This window comes from Rhinolophus ferrumequinum, chromosome 14 (genome assembly GCF_004115265.2).
Source record: "Rhinolophus ferrumequinum isolate MPI-CBG mRhiFer1 chromosome 14, mRhiFer1_v1.p, whole genome shotgun sequence".
NCBI lineage: Eukaryota > Metazoa > Chordata > Mammalia > Chiroptera > Rhinolophidae > Rhinolophus > Rhinolophus ferrumequinum.
This window is the reverse complement of record NC_046297.1, coordinates 31,378,749-31,403,564: the sequence shown is the minus strand read 5'-3', so window position 1 is coordinate 31,403,564 and position 24,816 is coordinate 31,378,749. Positions and strand designations below refer to the sequence as shown.

General features: G+C 35.4%; 2 protein-coding genes across 2 annotated transcripts in view; both read right to left on the bottom strand.

The window, feature by feature from the left end:
• The window catches only part of LRRC69 (leucine rich repeat containing 69), a 181,265-nt gene that overhangs the window by 67,657 nt on the left and 88,792 nt on the right, over positions 1-24,816 (bottom strand). The window lies entirely within an intron of this gene.
• SLC26A7 (solute carrier family 26 member 7) overlaps positions 1-24,816 on the bottom strand; it is a 445,736-nt gene that overhangs the window by 367,607 nt on the left and 53,313 nt on the right. The gene's annotated exons all lie outside the window — the stretch shown is intronic.

Sequence of the window (24,816 nt, the reverse complement as noted above, 5' to 3'; positions counted from 1 at the left end):
ATATGCAAGGGAACTCATAAGGTTCTCGACTTTTTCTAACTTATTTCACTTAGCATAATAATCTCAAAATCCATTCATGTTGTCGCAAATGGCACTACTTCAGCTTTTCTTATGGTAGAGTAGTATTCCACTGTGTATCTTCTTTATCCAATCATCTATTGAAGGACATTTTGGCTGTTTCCATGTCTTGGCTACTGTAGATAAAGCTTCAATAAACATTGGAGCACATATATCTTTACAGATAATTGTTTTCAGATTTTTTGGGTAGATATCCAGGAGAGGGATTGCTGGGTCATATGGTAATTCTATTCTAAATTTTTTGAGGAACCTCTACACTGCCTTCTGTAGTGGCTGCACCAATCTGCATTCCCACCAACAGTGTATAAGGGATCCTTTTTCTCCACAGCCTCTCCAACACTTGTTACTATTTGTCTTGATGACAGCCATTCTAACTGGGGTGAGGTGATATCTCATTGTGGTTTTTATTTGCATTTCTCTGATGATTAGTAATGTTGAGCATCTTTTCATATGTCTATTGGCCATCTGTATGTCCTCTTTGGAAAAATGTCTCTTCGGGTCCTCTGCTCATTTTTTAATTGGATTGTTTGTTCTTTTGCTGTTGAGTTGTATGAGTTCCTTATATATTTCGGATATTAGCCCCTTATCGGAGGCATTGTCTGAAAATATCTTCTCTCATTCGGTTGGTTGCCTCTTTATTTTGTCAATGGTTTCTTTTGCTGTGCAGATGCCTTTTAGTTTGATATAATCCCATTCTTTGATTTTAGCTTTTACTTCCCTTGCCTTTGAAGTCAAATTCATAAATCCCTCTTTGAATCCAAGGTACATAAGTTTTCTTTTATGCAGTTTATTGCTTCAGGTTTTATATTTAGGTATTTGATCCATTTTGAGTTAATTTTGGTACTCGGTTACAGATAACAGTCTAGTTTCATTCTTTTTCACGTGGCTTTCCAATTCTCCCAGCACCATTTTTTGAAGAGGCTGTCTTTTCTCCATTGTGTTTTTGGCTCCTTTGTCGTAAATTATCTGTCCACATTTATGTGGGTTTATTTATGGGTTTTCAATTCTACTCAATTGGTCTGTGTGTCCATTTTTCTGCCAATACCACACTCTTCTGATTACTGTTGCTCTGTAGTGCAAGCTGAAGTCAAGGAGTGTGTTACCTCCAGCATTGTTCTTTTTAACTTAGAATTGCTTTGGCTATTCAGGGTCTTTTGTGATTCCATACAAATCTGATAATTTTTCTTTTATTTTTTTTTTTAAATGCCATTGGCATTTTGATGAGAATTGTATTCAATCTTTATATTGCTTTGGGTAATATGGAGATTTTAACTATGTTGATTCTTCCAATCTATGAACATGGAATATCTTACCATTTCTTTGTGTCTTCTTCAATTTCTTTTAAAAGTGTACCACCTTTTCTTTATTCATTCATCCATTGATGGACACATTGATGTAGCCTCAATATCTTGGCTATTGTAAATATAATGCTGCAATGAACACATGGATGCATATGTCCCTTTGAAGTAGTGTTTTGGTTTTCTTCAGAGAAATACTGAGAAGTGGGATGACTGGATAGTTTTCTGTTGTTTGTTATAGCTTTTGCTTTGAAGTCTATTTTGTCTGGTATAAGTGTTGCTCTTCGAGCTTTTGGTTTCTTTCTATTTTCATGAAATATCTTTTCCTATCCCTTTACTTTCAGTGTGTACATGTCTTTTGATTTAAAGTGAGTGTCTTATAGGCAGCATTATGTAAGGGTCTTGTGTTCCTATCTATTCAGCCATCCTCTGTCTTTTGATTAAAGCATTTAATCCATTTACATATAAAGTAATTGTTGCTAGATATATAGTTATTGACATTTTATTATTCATGTTTTTTATCTTCTTCTTTAAAAAGTCCTTTTAACATTTCTGTAATACTCGTTCGGTGGTGATGGATTCCTTTAGACCTTTCTTGTCTTGAAAGCTCTTTATCTATCCTTTGATTCTAAATGATAGCCTTGCTGGGTAGAGTAATCTTGGTTGTAGTTCCTTGCTTTTCATCACTTTGAATATTTCATGCCAATCTCCTCTAGCCTGCAGTTTCTGTTGAGTAATCAGTTGACAGTCTAATGGGAGCTCTCTCACAGGTAATTAACTGCTTTTGCCTTGTGGCTTTTAAGATTCTCTCTTTGTCTTTAATTGTTGGCATTTTATTTCTGATATATCTTAGAATGAGCCTCCTTGGATTCATCTTGTTTGGGACTCTCTGCGCCACCTGAGCTTGTATGTCTATGTTCTTTGCCAAGTTAGGGAAATTTTCCATCATCATTTCTTCAAATAGGTTTTCAATTCTTTGCTCTCTCTTCTTCTGGTATCCCAATGATGCAAATGTTGGTATGCTTAATGTTGTCCTAGAGGCCCCTTAAACTATCTTTTTTTTAAAATCCTTTTTCTTTTTGCTGTTCTGATTGGGTGTTTTCTGCTACTTTATCTTCTAAATTGCTAATTCAAAGCTTTGCTTCAACTAATTTATTGTTGATTCCTTATAATGCATGCTGTATTTCATTCTTCATTTCTGACTGGTTCTTTTTTATGTTTTCTATTTCCATTTTTGTGTTTCCCATCTCTTTGTTGAGGTTCTCACTGAGATAACTGAGCATCCTTATAACCATTGTTTTGAACTCTGCATTAGTAGATTGCTTGTTTCCATTTAGTTTAGTTCTTTTTTGGGATCGTTGCTCTGTTCATTTGGGACATATTTATTTGTCTCCCCATTTTGCCTGTCTCCTTGTGTTTGTTTCTATGAATTAGATGGAGTTGCATTGTTTCCAAATCTTAGTAGAGAGGGTTCATGTAATAGGTGTCCTGTGGGGCCCAGTAGTACATTCTCTCTGGTCACCAGAGCCAGGTGCTGACAGTGTGTCCCATGTGTGAGTTGTGTGTGCCCTCTTGTTGTCATTGAGCCTTGGTTCCTGTTTGCACATCATGGGGAGAGATTGACCCTCAGGATGATGGTTGCAAGGACTGGCCATGACTACAGTGGAGGAACTGTTGTGCAGGGGCTGACCCTATGGAGCAGGATTTGCTTTAGCAGAACTCTGGTGCCTGCCTAGTCTGCCCTTTGAGTGTGTTGTCCATGGAGGCAGCTGGGTGGTGATCCAGTTCAGTCTGAAGCTGGCCACCAGAAGTGCCAGCCCCAGGGCCTTCTACGAGGGGCCCCAATGGAGGCCAAGTTCAGCTGTACTCTATGCCCTGCTGAGGGTCACCTGGCATGAGCTACAAAGCAATCCCCAGATGTTCACTAGGCTTATTTAACTCTGGAATCACTCACATTATTATGACTCCTATTGTAAAGCAAAAATTATGGGTTCAACATAGTAAACTATTTTTTATTACTTATTGAGTACTTTATAATATGAATAATATGCATTAATTATAACATATTCATTAATATGTTATTAATGTTATTAATTAATATGTTATAATTAATACATGATAATATTATCTTCAAGCTTGTTACTTTACAGTCTCAAAGTAGCTGCTAATTTTCAATCAAGTCCAGGCAACAACAACAAAAAAAAGCCAAGGGTCAAGACGTAAAGGAGGTTAAGGGGATCCAAAGAAATCTGTTCTATTTTATTGTGAAAAGTAAAGGTTTTCCAGAAACCCCACCCAAATGATTTTCACTTATTTTTTCTGGTCTGAACTATGGCACATGGTCACTCCCGCTGGAAGTATTTCAAGAGAAGAGGGTTGGAAATGGTGACTCCAACCAACTACCCAACAGCACCTGCCACATTTGTTCTTTCATATGATTCAAGTCTCTCTGATCACATATCAGCCCCTCAGAATGCCTTTTTTGACATCCTATTTAGAGTAGCAGACCCCTCCTTTATGCTCTCATGATTCTTGCAATGTTGTAAGCACTGAGAATAGAGCAGTGCACAAAATACACAAAATCTCCCTTTCTGGGCTTTACAGTACCTATGTATTTTTTTCATGAACTTCCTAAAATTATAGTTTTTGTTTATGCTCTCCTCTCTAGCATCTAAGCTCCAAAAGAGTAAGGACTTTGTTTTATTGGCCTCTACATCCATAATACCTAGAACAACAGTCTCTTGTATACAAAATATATGCAAATGTATACTGAATAAATGAATTACTAAATAAGGAAATGAGACTTGAGGAATTTAAGAATATTTACCCAAGATTAGATAGTTAATAAGTGGAAAAGCTATTATTTTAAGAATCTCTGACACAAAAGACATATTATTTCTTAAAATTCTATATCAGATCCTCCCTCTCAATCAGTAGTGCCAAGGTTACTGCCATTGATGTGTTGACTGGTACTGGCTCAGGAGGGTCAATTATGAGCATCAATCTCCAATTTGGCTTTCAATGATATCTTGTTGGTAACTGGAAACAGGCTATAGTGGGAGTATTTACCTCATGGCAATTGGTAGATGCCACAAATCAGGGATCTTTTCCCCCCATAGAACTGGGTGTTAAACATTTTCCAGCAAACCATTGGATATTTCCTTCCCATCCATATTCCTTGTCTCTGTTAATGTTGAAAGCACTTCATGAACTATCCAGACTTCTCTCCTTAGGAGCAGTCCTTGTTTTGCTGCTTTTGTGGAACTCACTGAATTTTCAGCATGGTGCCCTCCTCTTGCATTCTCCACTTTCCAAATCTCTCAGTCTTTGAACAAGGATTGCAGCTCAACAGGGGTTATAATCAGCTCTGTATCTTAAAAGTGGAAAGGGGCAGAACCTTAATTGAAAGACAACACTTGGTTGGCAGTGCTAGGCTTACTCTGAGAAAGCATAAGCCCTTTTGTCCTTTTTATATGAGGATAGTTAATGCTAAACTGATTCTACTTGTTATTTTCACAGGGGACATTCAGTGCAACTTGTACTCTAAAAGAGCAAACACCTGAATAAAAATTATATGAGAATGCTGTAAAATAAATTCATAAAGCAGTCTCTTCCATTCTAAAGTTAAACACAAGCTATATGTTTGCTTTATTTTATTTTGTTCTTGCTTTTCAGAGTATATCCTTGATCCAGAAATATAAATTATAATTCTTCATTCTGCCATACAGTTTTAAAAAATGTTAATATTAATTAGATTTCCAACAAAACTCCTCATGTATTAATAAATTATATATTTTTTCCATTTATTATTCCTCTCCCATTCATTCTCTCATATTCTGGGTCAAATTGTCCCATGGGCCTCCCAGATATGTAAGAGATAACCTAGAAAGAAAATTGGGGAGGAAGCAATAATTACATCTACTAACACAAGATATCTAAGGCCTTGACGTCATGGTGGCAGTCCCACACCATTGTAATAGTGTGTATGTAGTAGGGGAACATGCTTGTGCTCTGATGGTGATAGACAAAGATAGGAATTAGGACTGACGTAATATATAAATCACTAGCTATATTTCTGGTGATTTATATTTACTAGCTCAGTCAATTACCAAGCAGCCACTATCATTTATATTATTATCTAATTTTCTTTTTAGACAAAGGAACTGAAGTTCCAGGCTCCATAAAACTTGCCTATAGTCAAACAACTAGAAAGTTGCAAAACTGGAACTCAAAAACAGCCCATGAAAGTTCATGTGTCTTTTGTTACACAATGTTGTCTTCAATGAAAATAGCACACTAGCTGTTCTTTATTCTATTATGACCTAAAAAAAGATGTCACTACCAAAATTTGACTCACCACATTTCCCCTTGGAAAGCTAACTTGTAAATCCACCAATAAAAACCTGTATTCTTCTATGGCCAACTCAGGGATCTCTTGCAATGGGCTGTTATCTGCAGGAATCATAAGAAACCCAACATATCAGAGCCAGAATTCAAACCCAGGTTTGACTCTGTCTGCTGTTTTCACCCATCATGTTTCTTCCATTAATGCAAAAGAAAGAAAGAAATATCAAAATATACCCAATATTACACAGAAATGGAATACATTTTAACTACATGTATTTATTAGAGTTATGTGTGTGATTTGATGCAGATGTAATTCTTGGAACAGAGATTTTCATGGAAAAAGTTCTCAGGGCCAGACACCTGGGAGAATCTAGCTGCCAAATTATTTTAATAGATTAGCACCATGTCCCTACTTGTAAGCTTAAAAAAGGGAAAGTAAGCAAACTTTTTAAATTCTGAAACAAAACAATATCAAAAGCCTTTTGGTCTCCCCACAGTGACACATTCAACCTTTCCTAAGTGTCACTGTCTACCCATCTTTGAGTTGGTTCCCTGACATCAACTGTAGAGCTTATTTGTCTAGGCCTTCTACTAACCAAGTGTCTTCTGTTTGCAATTATTTCCTTGAGGTATAACTCTGCTCTCTCTTTAGTGTACCTTCCTAAAAAGCTGCACCTGCAATTTCTTTGAAGTCACCCTGTAATCCAAGAATACCAGCAATAGATTCTCAGATATGGTGTCATGAAATACTCTCTAACCCCAGTATCCTTTGTTCCTTTCAACAGTAAGTTTAGAGGATCCTTTTGTAAGGGGACTGACTCCAGATACTACCAATTGTTTCTCTTAATTACTAGGCACAAAAAGTTCATTTCATCAAGAGCTTTCAGAGTCAACTGCTAATCTCAACTCCTCTTCTCAAATAAACTGATATTTTTAGTTCTCAGAAAAATCACATTTGCAGGAGTCTTGACTTCAATTTCCTAAAGAAAGCTAGAGCTTATAGGAGCACTGGGAACTAGGCAGAAGGGAAAAGAGGGTTCAGAGATCAGTTCATTCTCTGTCTAGTTCAACTAAGCCATGTCTTCCACAATTAAAAGAACATATAATCTTGACAAACAGTCAGGAACAATATACAATAATCAGGAATGGTATATTTCTAAAAGTACTACTAGTAATTAAGTATATCTTGGCTTTGAAATGATCTAGATTTAAGTCTCCACTATAATATATTTTGTTGGGCAAGATACCTTAATCTCTTCCAAAACCTCAGTTTTCTCATTTGTAAAGAAGCTCATAGAGCTATGATGAGGATTAAAAAAGATGATACCTTTAAAGTGCTTAGCACAAAACCAACCACATACTTTTTAAAGAATATTAGTTACCATTGTTTGTTTTTATATAATTTTACATTTTACTGTTTCCAGCGCGTATCTGTGACCTATGTAAATGAAACTCTGACTAATAATCTTGAGTATATCAGAGATTAAAGAGTATCCCTCCTATAATGACCTTTGCCTATCCCTGCTGGTTCTGTACCTAATCATCAGGCTCTAGTCCATGGAATTTTCTTGCCAAAATTTCCTAAAGGAAAGCTGCACTGGTTCTAAGAAAAAACTAATTCCTGGGCCTAGTTCCCTGACACTTCTTTGTAATTGTATTCTTGACACAGAAGTGATCTCCCCCCCCATTATGTCCTAGGATCTTCCATCTTTAATGTCATTAATAACTGCACCTATCTCACCATTATATCTTCTCTGTACATTACAATGTAATTTTCTGCCTATGGGCACTTAGAAGGAAAAACAAAAGAAAACTAAATATATAAAATAGCAGGCAGTTTTCTATAAATTTCTATAATCCTCACCTAATAAAAATCCTAGGACTAATGAGAAAATTGATTATCCTCCCTCATACCCTCACTGCTGATTACCAATAAAATCTTCTGAAATGCTCTGCAATTTTATATAGGGAGCTGTGGCAGTCATTTGGCATACCTTCTCAGTCAGAGCTTAGGTTTTTAATTTTGTTTTGGTTTGTATTTTAATATATTCTCAATTATCTTCCAAGCACTTTAGGTAGTTTATAATAGAAAACATAAATCAAGGCCAATAAAATTAGTGTTCAAAAATAAAGAATAAGGTGATTTTAAAAACTGTAATTTATTAATTTTATTCTAAACTTCTTGGCACTCAAAGCATAAGTGTTTCTATAATTTTAATTCTCTTTAAAAATTAATAAGAAAATAAAATTATAATAGACATATAATGCAGCTATTAAACTGACATGTAACTCACAGTGACCTTGGAGACTGAGGAATACAGAGTCTTCTGGACGACCACTGGAGCAGGAAAGCAATATACAGCCAAGCAAATAAAGTGGAAGTTGGAGGAAATAGGGACAAGATGGAGATAAACTCTCACATCAAAGAGATTCTCAGTGACGTCAGAAGCATGGTGGCATGAGAGGCCCTCTAGGTCTCTCTCCTGGAAGTTACAACAAGTTGGACAGCTATAGTTCAACAAAGGATTTCCTGTGCAACACACAAACACATCTGAAAGATCCTCACATTGAAACATCTGAAGATGGGTATATTGAAGGAAACAGGGGAGGAAGAAAGGGGGAAAGACAGAGATAGGTGCCACAGATACAGCCCAGAGCCCACTGCAGGACTCAGTATCAGGGAAGGAATCAGATTACAGCATACTTACTCTGTATCCTTAAGGGGCAGAGGGGTAGAATCAACATTATTGCCTGAGTGGTCAGCACATACTGTGGCTGAACCCAGTGAGAGAGGCACACATGAAACACAAAGGTGCAGCAGCTGTGGTATAACAGCCACCATTACCAGGCAGAAAACAAAGCCACAGACACATAGTCATCTCCCCTCACCTTCTCAGAGCTCGCCTCTCCTCACTCTCCCAGAGCTCACAGTGGGCCCTAGCAGAAGCTGTTGAAGCAAAAATGTCAGGTTACAGAGCACACTATGTGCAGACCAGTAGACTAGAGAAGCAGAAGCATTTCTCCCTGAGCAGCAGGTGCACATTGCAGCTAATCCCAGTGACAGAGGCAGAGACAGAGGAGTGGCAGCTGAGGTCTGTCAGCTGCCATTACTGGGAGGAGAACAAACCCACAAATGCACAATATGGACTCTCTTGGGTCACCCCACCCTAACCCATCACAGTGGAACACAGTGGAGGCACCTGGAATACCTCAGAAAGTACAGCATTGCTCATAGCATCTAGTTGTAGGAAGCAGGGCTGGTATTTTGCGAGCCCAGAACCTCATTGCCCACCACATACCACCATGCAATTGGTGCCCTGAGATTGAGGTGACCTGGTCACAAAAGGTACGCCAACCTCCCCAGGAAATACACAGCATGTTCCACAGCTGAGGGAACACAGCCCCAAAGAGATCCTGGAAGTTCCAGCAGTGCAAGTAAGAAAAAGTAAAAATTAACATGTCAGCACAACCTACTAGAAAATAAAAAGAAGACCTTCTTATCAACCTGCTAAATAGAGAAGTGTCAGTCTTTAAGATGAGCACATTTCACTCCCATAAACGCTTAGCAGAGAAATCTATTAAATACAATGAATAAACAAAGTAACAAGATAGCTGAGAAACATAATGAACAGTCTCTAGAAAATAAGCTTAAAGACATGAATATATGTGATTTAAATGACAGAGAATTCAAGGTTGCAAAAACTCAACAGATACAAGAAAACTCACAAAGGCAGTTCCATGAGCTCAAGAAAGAAATCAACAAACGGAGCACTTTACCAAAGAGATTTAAATTATAAAAAAGAACCAAACAGAAATTCATCAGCTAAAGAATTCAAAGAAAGAGATGAAGAATGAACTAGCAAGCTTAGGAAATAGAGAAGATGAGATGGAAGAAAGAATTAGTGATATCAAGTGGAAAAAAGATCTAGAAATGACACAGCTGGATGAAGAGAGAGATTTGAGAGTAAAAACAAACAAACAAAAATGGTGAACGAACTTTACGAGAACTATCTGACTCCATCAGAAAGAGCAATAAAAATATAATGGCTATACCAGAAGGAGAAAAGAGGGAGAAAAGAACAGACAGCCTATGCAAACAAATCATTGACAAGAACTTCCAAAATCTATGAAAATAACTGGATACTCAAATCCAAGAAACAAATAGAGCAACTATTACCTCCAAAAAGGCATTTTCCAAGACACATTACACTGAAACTGAAAAATTAATGACAAAGAAAGATTTCTAAAAGCAGCCAGGGAAAAGAAGATAGTAACCAAAAAAAAAATTAGATTATCATCAAATTTTTAGCAGAAAACCTTACAAGTGAGGAGAGAGAGGAATCAAATATTTAAAATATTGAAAGGGAGAAATCACCGGCCAAGAAGAATTTACTGAGCAAAGGTCTCCTGTAGATATGAAGAAGAAATAAGACTCTTCCATCCATAAAAAAGCTGACAGAATTTACCACCACAAGATCAGCATTACAGGAAATACTGAAGGGTGTTCCTCCATCTGAAACAAAAAGACAAAAAGAATACAAACTATGGTACTTCTAGTCTTAATTTTTTTGAGGAACTTCCATAGTGGCTCTACCAATTTACATTCCCACCAGTAGTGTATGAGAGTTCCTTTTTCTCCATAGCTTTTCCAACACTTGTTACTACCGTGTTTCCCCGAAAATAAGACCTAGCTGGACAGTCAACTCTAATGTGTCTTTTGAGGCAAAAATTAAAATAAGACCTGGTATTTATATTATATTATATTATATTATATTATATTATATTATATTATATTATATTATATTATACCTGGTCTTATAGTAAAATAAGACTGAATTTTATATTAAGTTTTGCTCCAAAAGATGCATTAGAGCTGATTGTCTGGCTAGGTCTCATTTTCAGGGACACACTGTACTGTCTTGTTGATAATAATCATTCTAACAGGTGTGAGGTGGTATCTCATTGTGGTTTTGATTTGCATTTCCCTAATAGCTAGTGAAGTTGAGAATTTTTTCATATATCTGTTGGCCGTTTGTATGTCATCTTGGGTATTTACCAAATAAAATCAGAAAACATTTATCCATAAAGATATATGCACCCTATGTTTAGTGAAGCATTACTCACAGCAGCCAAGACATGGAAACAATTAGTGTCCTTCAATAGATGATTGGATAAAGAAGATATGGTACATATATACAATGGAATATTACTCAGCCATAAGAAAAGATGAAATACTGCCATTTGTGACAACATGGATGGATCTAGAAATTATCAAGCTAAATGAAATAAGCCAGACAGAAAAAGTTGAGAAATATATAACTTCACTTACATGCGGGATATAAAATTGAAAGCAACAAACAAGCTAGACAAACAAACAAGCAAAAACTCATAGACACAAACAGCCATTTAGTGGTTACCACAAAATGGCTAAGGGGGTGGGGTGGTAGAAGAGGAAAAAGAGGGTCATACATATGGTGATAGAAAGAGAACTGACTTAGGGTGGTGAACACACAATGCAATATATACTCGTAGGTGACATATTATAGAAATCTACACTTGAAACCTATATAATTTTACTTACTAATATCACCCCACTAAATTTAATAAAACAGAAATAATTTTTAAAAAAAGAATATAAACTATGAATAAGATGACTGAAGAAGGAAATTGCAACTCTTGCTCAGAACAAGATAATATATACTTCCATATAGCATAAACATTAAAGGAGGTAAAAACCTTTAAAAAGGAAGAGGAAGAGGAAGAGGAGGAAGAGAAGAAGGAGGAGACAATAGCTACTGCAATTTGGAAATGAACTCACAACATAAAAAGTGGTAACCGGCAATGAAATATAAAATGAGAAGAGGTAAAGGTCTGAATTCAAACAGGGGACTGGAGATAAGACGCAACCAGAAGAAAAAGGATTACTGTATATATGAAACTTTCTTTTACATAAACCTAATGGTAACAACAAAAAATACATATGCATACAACTGATTTCATAATATAAAAGACGAAACAGAGGGGAAAAATCAAAATACCTCCATAAAATGACAGGCAGAAACACAATAGAAAAAAAGCAATGGAAACACAGAAGTACTAGAAAACAAAATAGGAAAAGGTTATAGGAAATCCTCACATATCAATAATCACATTAAATGTAAATGGACTGAACTCATCAATAAAAAGGCACAGAGTAGTGGGTTGGATCAAAAAACAAAACCCAACTATATGCTGCCTTCAGGAGACACATCTCAGTTGCAAGGACAAACAGAGGCTCAAAGTGAAGGCATGAGAAATGATACTCCAAGCAAATGACATCCAGAGAAAAACAGATATAGCTATACTTATATCGGACAAAATAGATTTCAATATAAAAAAGGTAACAAAACACAAAGATGGACATTTACAATGATAAAGGGACAATACATCAAAAAGATGTAACAGTTACTAATATATGTACCCAACCTCAGAGCATGAAAATATATATAAAGCAACCACTAACAACTGAAGGAAGAAAACAAAACAAAACAAAAAAAAAACCCAAACTCACAATTATACTAGGAAAACTAAATACCTCCTTAAGAGCTATGGATAGATCATCCTAACAGAAAATCAATAAGGAAATGAAGGCCTTAAATGACACATTAGACGAAATGAACATAATCAACATTTACAGAACTTTTCATCCCAGAACACCAGATTCTACATTCTTCTCTAATGCACATGAAACATTCTCAAAAATAGACCATATATTGGGACACAAAACTAGCCTCAACAAATTTAAGAAGACTGAAATCATACCAAGCATATTCTCTGACCACAATGCTTTGAAACTGGTGATCAACTGCAAAAACAAAGCAGAAAAATAACAAATTTTTGGTGATTAAACAACATCCTACTAAAGAAATGTCTGGGTCAATGAAGAAATAAAAGGAGAGATCAAGTAAGAATGAAAATACGACATATCTAAATTCTGGGAATGCAACAAAGGTGGTAATAAGAGGGAAATTTATATCATTACAGGCCTATTTCAAAAAACAAGATTAATCTCAAATAAACAACCTAAAGTTTGATTTAAAGAACTAGGAAAAAGAATAAATGTAGCCCAAACTGAGAAGGAAATAAATACTAAAAATCAGTAAAAAAAATTAAACAAACAAACAGGCAATAGAAAAAATTAATGCAACAAAAAGCTGGTTCGTTTAAAAGATTTAAAAATTGACATACCTATGACTAACCTCACTAAGGATAAAAGAGAAAAGACTCGTATAAACAAATACAGAAATGAAAGAGAAATAGTTATAATGGAGGCCACAGAAATACAAAGGACTATACAAGAATATGGCTGAAAGACTATAGATCAAATTCAATAAGCTAGATGACATGGACAAGTTCTTAGAAATACATAACCTTCTTAGACTGAATCATGAAAAACAGAACAATATAAATAGACCAAACAATAGTAAAAAAATTGAATCATCAAAAATCTCCCAGAATGTAAAAGTCCAGAAACAGCTGATTTCACTAGTGAATTCTACCAAACATTCAAAGAAAATGTAATACCTTCCCTTCCAAAACTTATCTAAAAAGTTAGAGCAGAGGAAATACTTCCTAACTCATTTTATGAGACCGTCATTACTCTGATACCAAAACCTGGTAAAAATAACACAAAAAAAGAAAACTACAAACCAATATCTGTGATGAATATAGAGGCACAAATCCTAAACAAAATACTAGCAAATCCAATACAACAATGCATTTAAAAGTTTACACATCACAATCAATTGGCATTCATCCCAGTCATCCCAGGGGCAGAAGGATGGTTCAACATACACAAATCAACCAATGTGATACACCACATAAACAAAAGATAAAATTTATGTTATAACAATAGATGCAGAAAAAGCATTTCAAAAGATACAACATCCATTTATGATTAAAACACTTAATAAAATGGGTATAGAAAGATAATACCCTAACATAATAAGGCCATATATGACAAGCCTTCAACTAATATCATAATCAATGGTGAAAAACTGAAGCCTTTTGCTCTATGTTCAGGAACAAGACAGGGTTGTCCCCTCTCACAACTGTTATTCAGCATACTATTGGAAGTCTTAGCCAGAACAATCAGGCAAGAGAAAGAAATAAAAGGCATCTAAATTGGGAATGAAAAGTTAAATTGTCACTTTTTGAAGATGGCATGATCTTTATATAGAAAACCCTAAAGATTCCAACTAAAAGCTATTGGCAAAAATAAATGAATACAGTAAAGTTGTTGGTTACAAAATCAATGTACAAAAATCCATTGCATTCCTATATACTAACAATGAAATTTCAGAAAGAAAAATGAAAACAATTCCTTTTGCAATTGCAACAAAAAGAATAAAATACCTAGTAATAAACTTAACCAAGGATGTGAAAGACCTATACATTGAAAACTATAAGACAGTTTTAAAAGAAATTGAAGAAGACACAAAGAAATGGAAAGACATTCTGTGTTTATGGATTAGAAGAATCAACATAGTTAAATGGCCATATTACCCAAAGCAATACACAGATTTAATGCAATCTCCATCAAAAATCTAATGGCATTCTTTAAAGAAATAGAACAAAAAATCATCAGATTTGTATGGAACTACAAAAGTTCCAAAATAGCCAAAGCAATCCTAGGTAAAAAGAATAATACTTGAGGTATGACACTCCCTGACTTCAGCTTGTACTACACAGCAACAATAATCAAAACAGTATGGTATTGGCAGAAAAACAGACACACAGACCAATAAAATAGAATTGAAAACCCAGAAATAAACCCACATAAAATACGTACAGATAATTTTCAACAAAGGAGCCAAAAACATGCAATGGGAAAAAAAAAACAGTCTCTTCAATAAATGATGCTGGGGAATTGGAAAGCCACGTGAAAAAGAATGAAACTAGACTGGAATCTGTCACCATGTACCAAAATTAACTCAAAATGGATTAAATACCTAAACATAATACCTGAAACAGTAAACTGCATAGAAGAAAACATAGGTACTAAACTTATGGACCTCGGGTTCAAAGCGGATTTTAAAAATTTGACCTCAAAAGCAAGGAAAGTAAAAGCTAAAATCAATGAATGGGACTATATCAAACTAAAAAGCTTCTGCACAGCAAAGGAAACCATCAACAAAATAAAAAGAGTCAATCAACCAAATGGGAAAAGATATTTGCAAACAATGCCTCTGATAAGGGACTGATATCCAAAATACATAAAGAACTCATGCAACTCAACAATAAAAAAACAAACAATCCAATTTAAAAAAATGGGTAGAAGACCTGAACAGACATTTCTCCTAATAAGACATGCAAATGGCCAACAGATATATGAAAAAATGCAAATGGCCAACAGATATATGAAAAAATGCTCAACTTCATTAGCTATTAGGGAAATGCAAATCAAAACCATAATAATATATCACCTACACCTGATAGAATGGCTATCATCAACAAGACAAATAATAAGTGTTGGAGAAGCTGTGGATAAAAAGTAACACTCATACACTGTTGATGGGAATGTAAATTGGTACAGCCACTAAGGAAAACAGTATGGAGGTTCCTCAAAAAATTAAAAATAGAATGGGGGGTACGGGAGTGGTAGATGAGGGTAAAAGGGATCAAATATACGGTGATGGAAGGAGAACTGACTATGGGTGGTGAACACACAATGGGATTTATAGATGATGTAATACAGAATTGTACACCTGAAATCTATGTAACTTGACTAACAATTGTCACCCCAATAAACTTTAATTTAAAAAAAAGAATAGAATTACCATATAACCTAGCAATCTCTCTTCTGACTATCTACCCAAAAAAATCTGAAAACATTTATCCAGAAAGATTTATGTACCTCGATGTTCATTGCAGCATTATTTATGGTGGTCAAGACAAGAAACAACCAAAGTATCCTTCGATTGATGATTGGATAAAGAAGATGTGGTATACATACACAGTGGAATACTACTCAGTCATTTGTGACAATATGGATGGATCTAGAGATTATCATGCTAAGCAAAATAAGTCTGACAGTAAAAATTCAAGAACCATACACTTTACTCATATGTGAGACCTAAAATTAAAAACCAGAAAGTAACAAGACAAAGAAACAAAAACTCATAGACACAGTCAACAGTGTAGTGGTTACCAGAAGGTAAGTGGGGAGGAAGGGTGGTAGAAGAGGGAAAAGGAGATCAGATGTATGGTGGCAGAAAGAGAACTGGTGAACACACAGTGTGATATATAGATGATGTATTATACAAATGTACACTTGAAATCTATGTAAATTTACTAACCATTGTCACCACAGTAAACTTAAATAAATAAATAGAATTAATAGAACAAACTTAAAATATATAGGAAAGTGTTGATTTAGCCCCAATAAATCAAAAATTATCATATTAGACTTTCAAAAATAAAGTTATATACTATTAATAAGAAATATATCTAAAACCTAAAGATATAGGAAGTTTAAAAGTAAGGAATTAAAATTAGATATATCCTTCAAACACAAATCAAAATAGTGCTGATATAGCTACATTAATATAAAAAAAATAAATAAATTTTAAAGGGCAAAGCATTCTTAGCCATAATTCAGAATATATGGGCGTTGGGTCAAGACATCAAAAATTTAATAAGCACCACTGCTGATTCTTAAGTACTCTAAAATCTACGTGATAAGGATATACTTTATAAGAATTATGGCCTGGAAAACAAATGAATAAATAACAAATCCATAAAACCAAGGTATCTCAACTGTGACACTGACATTTTGAACAAAAAATATTTTTTAAGGGACTGTCCTGTGTGTTGCAAAATGTTTAGCAACTAGCAAGATCTCTGGTCTCTAATCATTAGATGCCAGTGGTGCCACCACAACTCCTCAGTTGTCACAATCAAAAATGTCTCCAGATATTGCCAAATATCTCTGAAGGGCAAGATTTTCCATGATTGAAAGCCACTAACTTTGACCATTTTTGTTGTTGTTGTTACTAATTGTCATAAATCAGTTTTGATTTTTCAGGCAGAGCAAAGCAATTATGTTTGTTAAAATCCGTATATACACAATCCATCCATCCAATCAGCAAGTATTCATTGGGTCCCTACTTTGCACCGGGCACTGTTCTAGGAGTCTAGAATACATCATTGCAAAGACACAAAAATCTCTGTCTTCATAAGAACTAACTTTGAAGGGCAGAAGGTAGGGGAAAACAGGTAAAAGGAACTTACCATCTAAACGAAAATCATGCTTAAACAGGCTGCATAAGAGCTACATTATTGAATTTCAATCAAAGCTTCTCTTCAAAATATTTCTCATTTTTTATCAAGTTTACTCCTTGAAAAATACTGACCCTCATTTTGAAATCATTGAAACTTTACTTTTTATTACAAAAAAACCCCAGCAGTTCTGACTCCATGAACAAATAACCCTATCCTCCCTCTCAAGTAAGGTGAGTGTCACTTAAATTTTGGAATCTCCACTTTAAAGATAAGCAGTATGCCTTTTATCTCCTGAATCATTTTCTTTAGTTACTTGTCTAGAAGAGTAAATTTTCTAAGGGTAACTAGTAATAGCTAAACACTGTTCATCAACCACCATACCATGCGAAACAGCATCCTTCACAGCACTCATAGGTGCCTAGGACCACCAAGTCTTTAATTCCAGTAAGAACATTTATAGAAGTAGAAAACCAGAACTCATATTATTTAATTTAGCTAAACAAGGAAAAACAGTTATAGCCCCTAACTTAATTGAGCCTTCAATTTTGAACCAGAGTTTTAACAAACCCTCATTGCATTCAAGGTAATATTTTATGAATTTTATCTATGATTTTCATGTCATAATGTCTATATTATGAAATTTTAGAATTAGAATGGCAAAAGAAGCAATCACATATAATTCAACTCCCTCCTCCTTGCACACCTCCCATAAAAGAAACAGCAGAAAATATTATCTCATTCTCATAAAAATAATTAACAGGCAAAGCATTTAGTCAAGTAATGAAACTCATTAATTCTATATTAGCTAGCTTATATCACTTACATAAAACCACAAATCACACAAGGGGTGTTTATTAGTCAAGCAGTGGCTTGTATCCCATATATTTAAAGGCCACTGAATGTTGTTTTAAATAATAAATAAACTCAAACTCCTAATAAACTCAACAACTAAAGGAAGCACTGCCAAACAAATAAAAATATACTACTGTCAAATTAAGGTCAAATTTCAGAGAGAATTTAATAAGCTTCAAGGATGGAATATAATTTTACTTAATATTTAACAGAGATATAAACTATAGCTATGGGAGGAAGAACAAAGTAGGTTTCTAATGTTGCTATTCAAAAAAGGCAGAAAAGCAAAGAGGATGAGGTAGACCATGGAAATTTCTCATGGTTAATCAAGCAAATCACTACATTGTGATATTTGGAGATATCCTTCACCACAGCTTTATGGGCAATAGCCTGCATACCTTTTTTTTTTTAACCTTCAGACTATTTTTTAATCATCTTGCAAAAGAGTTTCTAAAGTTTTTATATAAATTTTGACACAAGGCAAACATCAAAATTTCATTTTTCCCAATAAATTCCTTTCTCACAATTGTATTGTGCTTTCAACCACTAAAGGACATTATTAACATTAGACATGTTGCATTTTTATATAATTGTTCTCCAAGTGTTCAGTCAATTTCACAGAAATTATTCTCTTAATACACAGATAAATGCCTCCCTGTGCATATGTACCCATATATTTGTGTAAATACTCATGTATGGAAATCATTCCATTGAAGACAGGTGAGCTCATTTGGATGAAAGTAATTCAAAAACAAAATTGCTTTCTTCATTAACTTTGTATTAATCACAAAAATATAAAACAACAAAAGACACTGGGAGCACTTGTGAAGTATTTAGGCTTTATGAATTAGATATGAGGCTAAAAGTGACACTAAGCCAGTGTCTGTACCATGCTGGATGTTGGGCAAATATCTGGAATGAAGGACACAATAGCAAGATATCCACCTGACATGGATAAAATTCAATCAGCATTGGACTTCAGCTAAAGATGGTGGAGTATATAAACTCTGTGCTTGCCTCCTCCCATGACAACAAAAAGTTACAACTAAATTATAGAATCATCATTGAGAACCACCTGAAGACTAGCTGAACAGAATTCCTACAACTAAGGATATAAAGAAGAAGCCAAGTTGAGACTGGTAAGAGGGGCAGAGGCACAGAATGGGCAGGTCCCAAACCCATGCTGTAGCAATTAGAAATCAAGAATACTATTTTGGCTTCAGAGGTTTCCCCTGAGGATGAAGATGTCCGAGGCCCACATCAGGCTCCCCAGCCCAGGGCACCAGTGCTGGGAAGAGGAATCCCCATAATATCTGGCTGTGAAAATAAGTGGAGATTGCTTCTGAGGAAGAACATTGGCTGTGGGAGACTGGGACACGTCACTCTTAAAAGGCCAGTGCACACTCACTAGCTTACAAATTCACTCACTCTACACTCCAGCACAGGGGTAGCACCTCAAAAAGTTCAAGGATCACATGGGAAGAAACTAAGTTGAATAACTTCAGGGTGAGGGCTGGAGGGGCAGGGGTCAGGGCAACTCTCTCAGGAGAAGAAAGTGCCGGCAGGCACTATTATTCCTCAGTTGAGCTCCACCTCCACCCAGTCAACCCAGTACAGGCAGGCACCAAATCTGTGCTCTCCATTAATCTGGCTAACTCTGATCGCATCACCCTGGTGATTCCCTAAGACCCCACCCAATTTGCTCACCTGGCCCAAGCCTCTTCTAGCAATTCCTCCACACAAGCAGCCTGCTTTGGCTCTTGCTGCAGACTTTCCTAAAATTTCTCAAAGGTCCACAAACCCCAAGCAAGCAGCAGCTGGCCTCAGTATGCCTTGTAGCTCTTGCTAAGCAACTTCTAAGCCCAGTACAAGTGTCAACCAGTCTCAACTTGCATTGTAACTCCCATCTGATGGCCCCAAGCCTGACATAACTGGTGGCAGTCTTGGACTGAAAAGTAGCTTTAACTAAGCAGCCACAAGACTGGCACAAATGGTGGTTGACTTCAGCTCACACTGTGGTGCCCAACAAAGGGTCCCAAGCATGACACAAGTAGCAGTTGGCCTCAATTCACAGCGTAGCCTCTTGTGCCTTGAAGCCAACACAAGTGGAAACCAACTGCAGATCACTTTGTAGTTTCTATCAAGTGGCCCCAAGCCTGGCACAAGTGGCAGATCACCTTGGCCTGCATCACAGCCCCTCCCAAGAAGCTCCAGTCCTAACACATCCAGTGGCTGCTTTCAGACGACACCAGAGTACCACCCAATCAGCCCCACAAATGAGACACCCAAAGCACAGACTTGGCTGGCACCAAAGCCCTGCTAAAATGTCTCCTGTTCCATAGGGTCAGCCCCCACACAACAGCACATCTGCTGAAGTCATGGACAGACATCACAGCCAGTCAGCCTTAGGATCAGTTCTACCCACTGATGTGCCAACAGCAATCGAGGCTCAACTAATACAGGAGGGCATAAATGAGGAGACAAAGAAACATGTCCCAAATAAAAGAACAGGGCAGAACTCCCAAAAAAAGAACTAAATGAAATGGAAACAAGCAATCTACCAGATATAGAGTTCAAAACACTCATTATAAAGATGCTCAGTGAAATTAGGAGAATAATATGAACTCAGTGAGAATTTCAAGAAAGAGACAGAAAGCATAAAAAATACATCAGAAATGAAAAATATAATAAGTGAAATGAATACACAAAATGGAATCAAGAGTAGATTAGATGAGGCAGAGGATTGAATCAGATGGAAGACAAGGTAGAAGAAAACAACCAATCAGAAAAGCAAAAAGAAAAAAGAATTTTTAAAATGAGGATAATTTAAGGAGCTCTGGGACAACATCAAGCATACCAACATTCACATCATAAGGGACACAAAAGGAGAAGATAAAAGAGAAAGGGACTGAAAATCTATTTGAAGAAGTAAGAACTGAAAATGTTCCTAACCTGATGAAGGAAATAGACATGCAAGTCCATGAAGCATAGAGAGTCCCAAACAAGATGAACCCAAAGAGGCCCACACCAAGACACATTATAATTAAAATGCCAAATATTAAAGACAAAGAGAGAATCTTAAAAGTAGCAAGAGAAAAACAGTTAGTTATATAAAGGGAACACCCATAAGACTATGAGCTGATTTCGCAACAGAAATTTTACAGGTCAGTCAGAAGGGAATGACACAAACTATTCAAAGTGATAAAAGGCAAAGACCTACAATCCAAATTACTCTACCCAGCAAGGATATCATTTAGAATCAAAGGAGAGATGTGGAGATTCCTAGACAAGTAAAAGCTAAAATAGTTCATCACCACTAAATTAATATTACAAGAAACATTACAGGGACTTTTAAAAGTAGAAAATGAAAGATAACTATATGAGTAAGAAACTATAGGAAAGAAAAAAAATATTCACTGACAAAGGCAAACACTTAGTAAAAGCAAAGGATCAACTAACTGTAAAGCCAGCATAAAGGTTAAAAGACAAATATGTAGTAGAAAAGTCATACATAATTACAATAAATTAACAGACACCCACACACACCCACACACACACACACACACACACATACACACACACAAAAGAAAGTAAGAAAAAATAATGACAAAAACATAAAAATGGAGGGGCTGAGTAAAATTATCATGATTTTAGAATGTGTTCAAACTTAAGTGGCCATCAACTTAAAACAGACTACTATACACATAGCTTGGTATATATGAAGCACATAGGACCCACAAACCAAAATCTATAAGAGATTTACAAGAAATGATACCAAACATTGACCCTATAGTGACACATCAACATACTCATACATGAGAAGAGATGAAGAGAATAAGAAAAGAACAGAGAACTACAAAAACAATCAGAAAACTATTAATAAAATGGCAATAACTATATACATATCAATAATTAGTATAAATGTAAATGGACAAATGCTCCAATCAAAAGACACAGGGTAGCTGAATTGATAAAACACAAGAGCCATACATATACTGCCTACAAGAAACCCATTTCAGATCAAAATACACACAGACTGAAAGTAAAGGATGGAAAATGTTATTTCATGAAAATGGAAACAAAAACGAAGCTGGGGTAGCAATATTTATATCAGACAAAATAGACTTTAAAACGAAGATTGTAACAAAAGACAAAGAAGGACATTTCATAATGATAACGGGATCAATCAGCAAGAGGATATAACTCTTGTAAACATCTATGCACCCAACGTAAGAGTACCTAAATATATACAGCAAATATTGACAGACATCAAGGGAGAGATTGACAGTAAGACAATAATAGTAGCGGACTTTAATGCTCCATTGACATCAATGGATAGATCATTCAGACAGAAAATCAAGAAGAAAACAGTGGCCTTCAATGACACATTAGACCAGGTGGAATTAATTGATATTTTTAGAATATTTCACCCAAAAGCAGCAGAATATACATTCTTTTCAAGTGCACATGAAACATTTTCACATGTTAGGCCACAAATCAATACTCAGTAAATTCAAGAAGATTGAATTCATTTCAAGCATCTTTCCAATCACAATGGTATGAGATTGGAAATCAATTATAAAAAGATAACTAAAAAACACACAGAGGCTAAATCACATGCTACTAAACAATGAATGGCTTAACAACAAGATCAAGGAAGAAATCAAAAGACACCTTGAGAGAAATGAAAATGAAAACAAAATAACCCAAAATCTATGGGACACAATGGATGCAGTCCTAGGAGGGAAATTCGTAGCAAAACAGGCCTCCCTCAAGAAACAAGAAAAATCTCAAATAAACAATTTAAACTTATACCTAGAAGAATTAGAAAAAGAAGAAAAAACAAAGCCCAAAGGAGCAGAAGGAAGAAAATAATAAAGTTCAGAGGGGAATAAATGAACACAGATCAATGGAACAGAATAGAGAGCCCAGATACAAACTCACGCCTGTATGGTCAATTTATCTATGACAAAGGAGGCAGGAATATACAAGGGGGGCAGGAATATACAGTCTCTTCAATAAATAGTATTGGGAAAAAATCGACAAATACTTTCAAAAAATAATTAAACTAGAACACCTTCTTACACCATTTACAAAAATATGCTTAAAATAGATTAAAGATTTAAATGTAAGACCTGAAACCATAAAACTAGAAGAAAGCATAGGCAATAAATTCTTTAACATCACTCTTAGCAATATTTTTTTATGTCTCCACAGGCAATGTAAACAAAATAAATAAACTAATGGGTCTACATGAAATTAAAATGTTTTTCACATTGAAGACAACCATCAACAAAGTGAAAAAGCAACCTACTGAATGGGAGAAGATATTTTTGCCAATGATACATCCAATAAGGGGTTAATATCCAAAATATATGAAGAACTCTTACTCTTAACACCAAAAAAACAAATAACCTGAAGAAAAGAGGACGAGGACCTGAATAGACATTTCTCCAAAGAGGACATATAGATGTCCAATAGACTTATGAAAAGATGCTCAATATCACTTATCAGGGAAATGCAAATGAAAACCATAATGAGATTATCACCTCACACCTGTCAGAATGGCTATTATTAATAAATCAACAAACAAGTGTTGGCAAGAATGTGGGGAAATGGGAAACCCCGTGCATTGTTGGTGGGATTGTAAATTGGTGCAGCCATTATGGAAAACAGTATGGGGCTTCCTTAAAAAATTAAAAATAAAACTATATTGTGACCCAGGAATTCCACTTCTGGGTATTTATCTGAAGAAGTACAAAATGCTAATTCAATAAGATATGTGTATTCCTATATTCATTGCAGCATGATTTACAATAGCCAAGATATAGAAGCAATCTAAGTGCCCATCAATAGACAAATGCATAAAGAAGATGTGGTACATATACACAATGGAATATTACTGAGCCATAAAGAAGAATGAAATCTTGCCATCTGCAACAGAGGCAAGAGGGTATTAAGTGAAACAAATCAGACAAAGACTAATGCCATGTGATTTCACTTATATGTGGAATCTAAAAAACAAAATAAATAAATATACAAAACAGAAAAAAACTCATAGATACAGAGATCAAATTGATGGCTGCCAAACGGAAGGGAGGTTGAGAGTATGTGTGTAAAAAGGTGAAGGGATTAGAAATACAAATTGCTAGTTATAAATGTAGTTAGAGGATGTAAAGTACAGCAAAAGGAATATAGTCAATAATATGTAATAACTATGTATGGTGTCAGATGGGTACTAAACTTAATAGGGCGATAACTTCATAAATTATATAAGTGTCTAATCACTAGGGTGTATACCTGAAACTAATATAATATTGTATGTTAAATGTCACGGAAAAATTAAAAGAAAAATTCTTAGCTGAATAGACCGATTTTCAAATTAAAAAAATAAACATATAAATTGAATTCTAAAAGGTAAAATGTGGGGGAATGCTTTACAAGCAGATGGAACGATAACAAAGGACTAAAGACTGTTTTTAAAAGCCAATAACCCAAAGCAACCTGGTACTGTCCTCAACAATTTGTGTGGAATGCAGTAGGTGGTCTGTAAATGTTAGCTGGTTGGTTTGTTCGTTGGTTAGTTGGTTGAATAAATAAACTTTGTGATCTTGAGCAAGTCACTTAACATTAAAAAAAAAATCAGCATTGTGTATAAATAGGGAAACCATTTTAAACTAAAAGTATTCAATTCAAGAAAGGACATAGAATGAGTAGGCGACTAAAGGGATGTCAATAACTAGCAGTCTTATTTTCTCAGGAATCCGGTGTGACAAGAAACCAAGTGAGCCAAGAGGCAAAGATCCAGGGAAAGAAGGACCCTCAACCCCCACCCCAGGGAGATAGTTTGTTGGTTCTTTTATTGCTTACCCAAAGTATGTCAGCAGACTGCAATGGGCCAGCAGAGGAAAATAAACTGGAACAGGTTATTTATTTCAGCAAAGAGCACATGGGCAATAGGAAGCAGTGTGTGGTGCTA